Raw genomic sequence first — 7,622 nt, forward strand, 5'->3', positions numbered from 1 at the left:
ACGGATCCTGCAGCATAGTGCTAAGGAGTTCCCTTGGGCCGACATCGGATCATGAATCCCTAAGCCCCAGTCAGGCCTCGTGGTCTGGGGTCTCCAGAGGGCCTGGGGGTAAAGGCTTGGAGAAGGGGCAGTGGGGAGCCGGCTACGTGCAGGTCCTGGTGGGTAACAGCCCCGCAGTCATCTGATCTGGAATATCCAGGTGGTAATCCCTAGGGCAAGTCATCAGGATCATTGGCAGTTTGTCACCAGGTCCAAACCCGGTTTAGTCTGGTGGGACAGCCATAGTCAAGACAAGGAGTTGGAGCAGGGGATGTGACTTTATTTAGAGGACCATTAAAACGAGAAGATGAGGGATCTCCATCCTAAAGACCCCTCTTGGGTTGTGTGTGCTTTTTTTGGTTTTCATCCAGGTCAGTGGTGGGGGAAAGAGAGGGGGAAAGGGTTACTTGAGCCCAGAAGTTTGAGGCTAACCTGGACAACATAGCACATCCATGTAGCTATAAAATCTGAAACAATTTTGCCAAGAGTGATTGCACATGCATGCGGTTTCAGATGCTTGGGGATCCTGAGATGGAAAAACTTGTTGAACTCAGGAGGTCAAGATTGTGATAAGCTGTGTGGAGCCACTTCATGCCTGCCTGGGTTACGGAGTGAGACTCAGACTCATAAAATACATTTAATTAAAAAAAATAAAGACATATTTTCAATATGTAGATGTGACTTGTCCAGATATCTCACCTGAAAAGAAATGCCAGAGAAGGAGGAGGCAAAAATGGCTGGTTCAAGGTTGTGTATACAAATATCCATTATGCAGGTACACTTTTTGATGAGGTATGCCCCCCATTCCCCCGGCAGTATTCCACTCTCAGTCTGTTTTTATTTTTATTTTGTTTTGAGTTGGAGTCTCCCTCCATCACCCAGACTGGAGTACAGTGGCACACTCCCAGCCACCACAGCCTCGACTTTCTAGGCTCTGGTGATCCTTCTGCCTAGCCTTTCAAGTAGCCGGAACTACAGGCACATGCTGCCACACTCGGCTAATTTTTGATTTATTGTAGAGATGAGGTCTCGTCAAATTGCCTGTGTGGGTCTCGAACCCGCGGGCTCCCAAAGTGCTGAGCCACCAAGCCTGGCCCTAAGCCTGTTTTTAAAGTCAGTATCACACTGTATTACTTTTCAAGTCTTTATTGTGTATAATAATGTCTTTCAAAATTTTTATGGGTTTCCAATTTACTGCTTGCAAAAATTTTTTTTTTTCTTCAGAACACAAGCAGCTGGTACGTATATCAGTATCAATCTCAATTGGTAAACTGATTAGAGGATTACTGACTTAATGATACCACTTAATCTTACTTCCTAACATGTATTTTCATTATTTTTCATTTCTACTGTTTCTCACGTGTTTCGGAAATATATTACACTTCTTTATTATTTGGTCTTCATTTTTTAATTTTTTTTTGAGTTGGAGTCTCACTCTGTCGCCCAGACTAGATTGCAGTGGCCGCTCCGGGCCACCGCAGCCTCGACCTGCTGGGCTCTGGGGATCCTTCCACCTCAGCCTTCCAAGTAGCTGGAATCACAGGCGCATGCTACTACGCCGGCTAAGTTTTTTATTTTATTGTAGAGATGAGGTCTCGCCTGCCCGGGCGGGTCTCAAACCCGCAGGCTCAGGCAATTCACTCACCTCAGCCTCCCAAAGGCATGGGATTACAGACTGAGCCACCGAGCCCGGCTTATTATTTGGTCTTTAGATGTAAAATGTTTTTTTGTAAATTTCACAAAAATCTTTTAAATCTATTAACAAGATTATATCTCTTTCTCATTTATTTTATTAATGTGATTAATTGTATTGATGAATTTCCAAATGCTGACCCTCCTAAGCATCCCTGACATAAAGGGAGCTTGATCGTGATGTAATGTTACAACATACTCACACAGTGTTTCTAGTAATTTTTGTATTTCTAGTCAAATGTAACTTTTCTTTTTCTTTTTCTTTTTTTTTTTTGCATTTCTATTCCATTTTTATTTTTCATTCTTTTAGAATGTTATTCTGGCTACAGTCAGGTTTATAAAAACCAAGCTTACTCCCATGTTTTGAGAGTTAAGAAAACAGGATTTGAAAAGTAACTTTGTCACAATCACAAATTGATGAAAAATTAGAGAGAAGAACTTGGGTTTGGAATTTATTTTTTAAATAGAAAGTTTCAGAACTGGGAGTAGTTATACATCTGTGAAAAGTTAATGGTAGTCGGGTTGTTACCAGTTCTTTGTGCAAGGTCTTTTATCTCTATATCACACTTCCAAATGGACATTGTAGATTTAAAAAGTTAAACAGAAAGAAAATTTAAAAATAAATCTTATTTCAGATGAAATAAAAGTTCAAATCATTAATGACCAGGGCTTCAAATTATTTCTCCCAATTTAGGTAGCATTCACATTCAGTTATTAACAGCACTTTATTTAATGGTTAATATCACATAGTAACCATTAAATGATCTTACTGACCTATTTTCTTTCTTTTTTTTATTTAATCAATATTTTTTTTTGGTATTGTGGGTTTCAAATGTAATTTTTCTTTCTTTCTTTCTTTTTTTTTTTTTGAGTTGGAGTCTCACTCTGTTGCCCAGACTGGAGTGCAGTGGCTGCTCCCGGCCACCGCAGCCTCGAACTGCTGGGCTCCGGCGATCCTTCCACCTCAGCCTTCCGAGTAGCCAGAATTACAGCCATGCGCTACCACGCCCAGCTGATTTTTTGATTTATTGTAGAGATGAGGTCTCACTGCCCAGGCGGGTCTCGAATCCGTGGGCTCAGGCAGTCCACTCACCTCAGCCTCCCAAAGGCATGGGATTACAGGCTGAGCCACCGAGCCTGGTCAGATGTAATTTTTCTACAAAGAAATGACTTGAAATATTAAGTAATTGTGTGTTGACATTTTCCTCATCCAGGGACACCGTGTTTCTGTGGTATTCTCTTTTTTGTATTATTTTATTTTAAAATGTAGGGTGCAATTCAGGGTTAGGTCATAAGTGGTCATTGTACATGTGAAGTTTGGGTACTCTTTTTTTTTTTTTTTTTTTGAGTTGGAGTCTCACTCCGTCAACCAGACTTGAGTGCAGTGACCACTCCCGGCTACCACAGCCTCGACCTGCTGGACTCTGGCGATCCTTCCACTTCAGTCTTCCAAGTAGCTGGAACTACAGGCATGCGCTATTACACCCGCCTAGTTTTTGATTTATTATAGAGTCGTGGTCTCGCCAAGTTGGCTGGGTGGGTCTCGAACCTGCAAGCTCAGACAATCCACTCACCTCGGCCTCCCAAAATACTCGGATTACAGGTTGAGTCACCAAGCCTGACCGCCAATCACTTTCTTATAGTATTCTGATAAATGTTCAGGGTCCACTTATGAGTGAGTATATGTAAGTACTCAGATCTTTGTTTATGTGATAAAAATTTTGAGTATTCATATATATTTTTTAGTTGGAATCTCACTCTGTCACATAGTGAATTAATCAATAATTTTGTGGCCACCTCCTGCGTTTTGTGAACTACAGATTTGTGCTAACACAGCCGGCAATTTTTTTTTCTTTTTTTTCCTTTTTTTGAGTTGGAGTCTCTCTCTGTCATGCAGACTGAAGTGCAATGGCCACTCCCGGCCACCGCAGCCTCGACCTGCTGGGCTCCAGTGATCCTTCTGCCTCAGCCTTTCAAGTAGCTGGAACTACAGGTGCGCGCTACCACGCCTGGCTGATTATTTGATTTATTGTAGCGATGAGGTCTCGCCAAGTTGCCCAGGCAGGTCTCAAACCCATGGGCTCAGGCAATCCACTCACCTCAGCTTCACAAAGTGCTGGGAATAGAGGCTGAGCCACACAGCTCGGCTAAATTTTTGATTTATTGTACAGACAAGGACTCACCAAGTTGCCCACCTCATCTTGAACCAACAGGCTCAGGCAATCCTCTTTCCTTGACCTTCCAAAATTCTGGGATTACAGCTGGAGTTACTGAGTCTGGCCTTTATTTATTTTTTTTGGAGTCTCACTCTTCCCCCTGGCTGTAGTGCAATGGCACACACATGGCCATCTCTGCCTCAACCTGCTGGTGATCCTTCTACTTCTTCCTTCCAAGTAGCTGGAGCCACAGGCATATGCCACCATACTCGGCTAATTTTTTTTAAAATTTATTTTAGAGATGAGGTCTCACCAAGTTGCTGCAAATGGTTTGGAAACTGTAAGGTCAGGAAATCCTGTCATCTCCCTCCCAAAGTGCTAGGATCATAGGTGTGAGCCACTGCACCCAGCATGAAAGATTCTTAGTGATTATTATTATGGTTTGTCCTATTCTTACATCTTACAGGGTTTTCTTTTGATTTTCCAGGTGGGAATGGCTGCCAACTTGGTCTGCAGTAAAATGTAATTTTAAAATGTCTCACTGCTTCCCAGCCTATGGGAAATTTATCTATCGATGTGTCCCTGCCTCATTTTGACATTTCACCGTGACAGTCATTGTTGGTGTAATCTAAGTTTTGTCTTCCTCCAAGACAGTAATTTATAGGAAATACATTTAAGTTGATTGAGTGTTTTCTTTGCATTTTCACACACATTGCTGGTTGTTAGGGGAAAAGGCAGAAATTATTCCTGTCCTTAGTGAAAGTATAAACTGAGGTGAGGTGGACTGTTGCCATGGGAATAATGCCAGATTGCAACAAAGGGGAAAATAGAAAGAAGTAAAGTATATTAACTACCTTTCACAGGTTGGAAAGGGGGTAGACAGAGGCAAGTGAGACATGGAAAAGCAAAGACTTAGGTTTTTTAAAGGGCTTTGGAGAAAACAGGTTTAAGACTCCAGGACTGCCGGGGCCATGGGTCTTTGATGTAGGTTGTAGTGTTATGACTGAGTAAACAAGAAGCTACGCCAGCAAGTTGTATTTGATTAATTATGAATTTATTAAATGCGTGGGTCAAGAGTAGGCAAATGCCAGAAAACCTCTTGGCAAAATGGTGCAGTTTGTGACAACAATTTATGGGTAAAATTTGCAGTACTGGCTACGTAGCAACTTAGTGATGATAGCAACTGTTAACTAACAACTTGGCAAACAAAATGGGAACTTCAATTGTTAGGGAACTTTATTTAATTTCATGTCCTAGGTATAGTTAGTGCCCAGAAAGTACCTGTAGTTCTACCATTAAAATATAGTTTAAGCCAGGCTCAGTGGCTCAGCCTGTAATCCCACACTTTGGGAGGCTGAGGTGAGTGGATTCCCTGAGCCCGCGCGTTCGAGACCCCCGCTGGGCAACTTGGCGAGACCTCATCTCTACAAAAAATCAAAAATTAGCCAGGTGTTGTAGAACGTGCCTGTAGTTCCAACTACTTGGAAGACTGAGGCGGAAGAATCGTTGGAGCCCAGCAGGTCGAGGCTATGGTGGCCAGGAGCAGCCACTGCATTCCAGTCTGGGTGACAGAATGAGACTCCAACTAAAAAACAATAAAAATAAAATAAGATATAGATTAAGGTAGTTACATAGATAGGGAAGAAGAATCATTATACAATGGAGTTACCTTGGTTGGTTATTAACAGAATATAAGAAGAAACTATGAAAATGTCAAAGCCTAACTTTTTATTTCAGTTAACAAAGCATACAATTACATGGAACTCATGGCGAAGGAGTTCTGTAATGGTCAGCAGGCAATGGTCAGCATAACCTGCCCAAAGGAGACAAAGCTGGGGGTCTGTCATCATGAGAATGTTACTGTAATCACATGTAGGCATTGATTCTTAGGTCAGACAGGTAATTAAGATGAAAGTTTTAAACAAAATTGAGTAAGCTCATTAATATTATTTTGCTAGCAATTTGATTTATTAACTGATTTAGCTTATTTCAGTAGCCACATGACTTTTATATATCAGTGGTTGCCAGACATTAGCATCAGGTGATGGGCTAGATGGGCGGAGTCAAGTGGAAGGGGTTTTCCAACAAGAGACTTGTGAGCTGTTTGCAATCCACAAACTTCTTGACCAAAAACTGGTCTTATTATAATTGCTGTGGATTCAGTCAGTCAAGAGGTGATCTTTGATTCCCCCTTGAGAAGGAACCTGAAATTTTCCTAAGATTAGTATGTAAACCTTGAGTTGAAAAGTTGGGTTGTCGTGCTGTCCTGGTTTTGCTTTTGATGGAGATTTCCTGAGGGGAATGAGGTAGACTGCCTCTCAGTCTGCAGAGAAATGTAATCTTAAAATGTCTGAATGCCTTCTAAAACCTGCCTATTGGAAATAAACTATATCTAACATGTGCTTGATTCACAGACTGTCAGTCTAAGGAAAAATGGCTATGCTGAGACAAAATGTGAACTAAGTTTATTCTAAGTTTCTTGGAGTCCTACTTTCAATCTGGATTAAGTTTCACCTGTGAAAGGAATAAAAATATCCCCAATTATGAAACATCTCACCTAGGGAGAAGGTGTAAGAATCCACATGAAGCCGCTCAGGCACATGGGAGAGCAGGTTCAGTGTATCCTGAGATGTTGGTCATCAGGCAATAAAGTTAGCAGGACTGTGTAATAGGACATCCCAAGTCATAGGATGACCTGACTTGACACTTGATTTAGGCTTGTCTGTGTGTCAGTGCTTCTCCTACTACTTGGGTTTACATGCTTTAAAAAAAATGCTTCCATTTATTTCAACACCAGTTTTTCACTGACCATAAAATGTATTTTATCAATAGGCGTTGAACTTTTTTTTTTTAATTTCAGGCAAGATATAGATAGATGTCTGGAAAAATTAAATATCTAAGGCTGGGTGCAGTGGCTTATGCTTATAATCCCAGCACTTTGAGAGGCTGAGGTGAGAGGATTGCCAGAGCCCACGGGTTCAAGACTAGTCCAGGCAACTTGGCGAAACCTCATTTTTACCATAAATCAAGTTCTTTAGGTGTGCAGGGAATAGTTTATTAAGAATGCCAGCTTTGGGGGTTGGTGGTGGGGTATAGAGCCTCTTCCTTGCTGGTGCATGCCTGTAGTTTCAGCTACTTGAAAGACTGAGGCAGAAGAATCACCTGAGCCCAGTAGGTTGAGGCTGCAGTGGCCGTTAACCTGCAACTGTACTCCAGCCTGGGCAATGGAGTGAGACCTCATCTCAAAAAAAAAAAACAAAACTCTGGGCTCGGTGGCTTAACCTGTAATCCTGTGCCTTTGGGAGGCTGAAGTGAGTGAATTGCCTGAGCCCGTGTGTTCGAGACCTGCCTAGGCAACTTGGCGAGACCTCATCTCTACAATAAATCAAAAATTAGCCGGGCGTGGTAGCGCGCACCTGTAGTTCCAGCTACTTGGAAGGCTGAGGTGGAAGGATCGCTGGAGTCCAGCAGGTTGAGGCTGCGGTGGCTGGGGGTGGCCACTGCACTCCAGTCTGGGTGACAGAGTGAGATTCCGATTCAAAATATATATATATATAGTTAGATATTCTGAGTGTTAAAAAAACTTATCTACCTTTTTTATTTTGCAGAATGGATGTAGCAAGATTCTGGGGACTGTTCTATTTTAGTGTACTTTCACACAAAATCCCAGAGCATTACTTTGCAAATAGTAACTCAGAAAACAAAAAGGGTGACATTTTTCTCTCCTTATATTTT

This window comes from Carlito syrichta, unplaced genomic scaffold (genome assembly GCF_000164805.1).
Source record: "Carlito syrichta isolate Samal-C Ts95f unplaced genomic scaffold, Tarsius_syrichta-2.0.1 Scaffold316456, whole genome shotgun sequence".
NCBI classification, from domain to species: domain Eukaryota; kingdom Metazoa; phylum Chordata; class Mammalia; order Primates; family Tarsiidae; genus Carlito; species Carlito syrichta.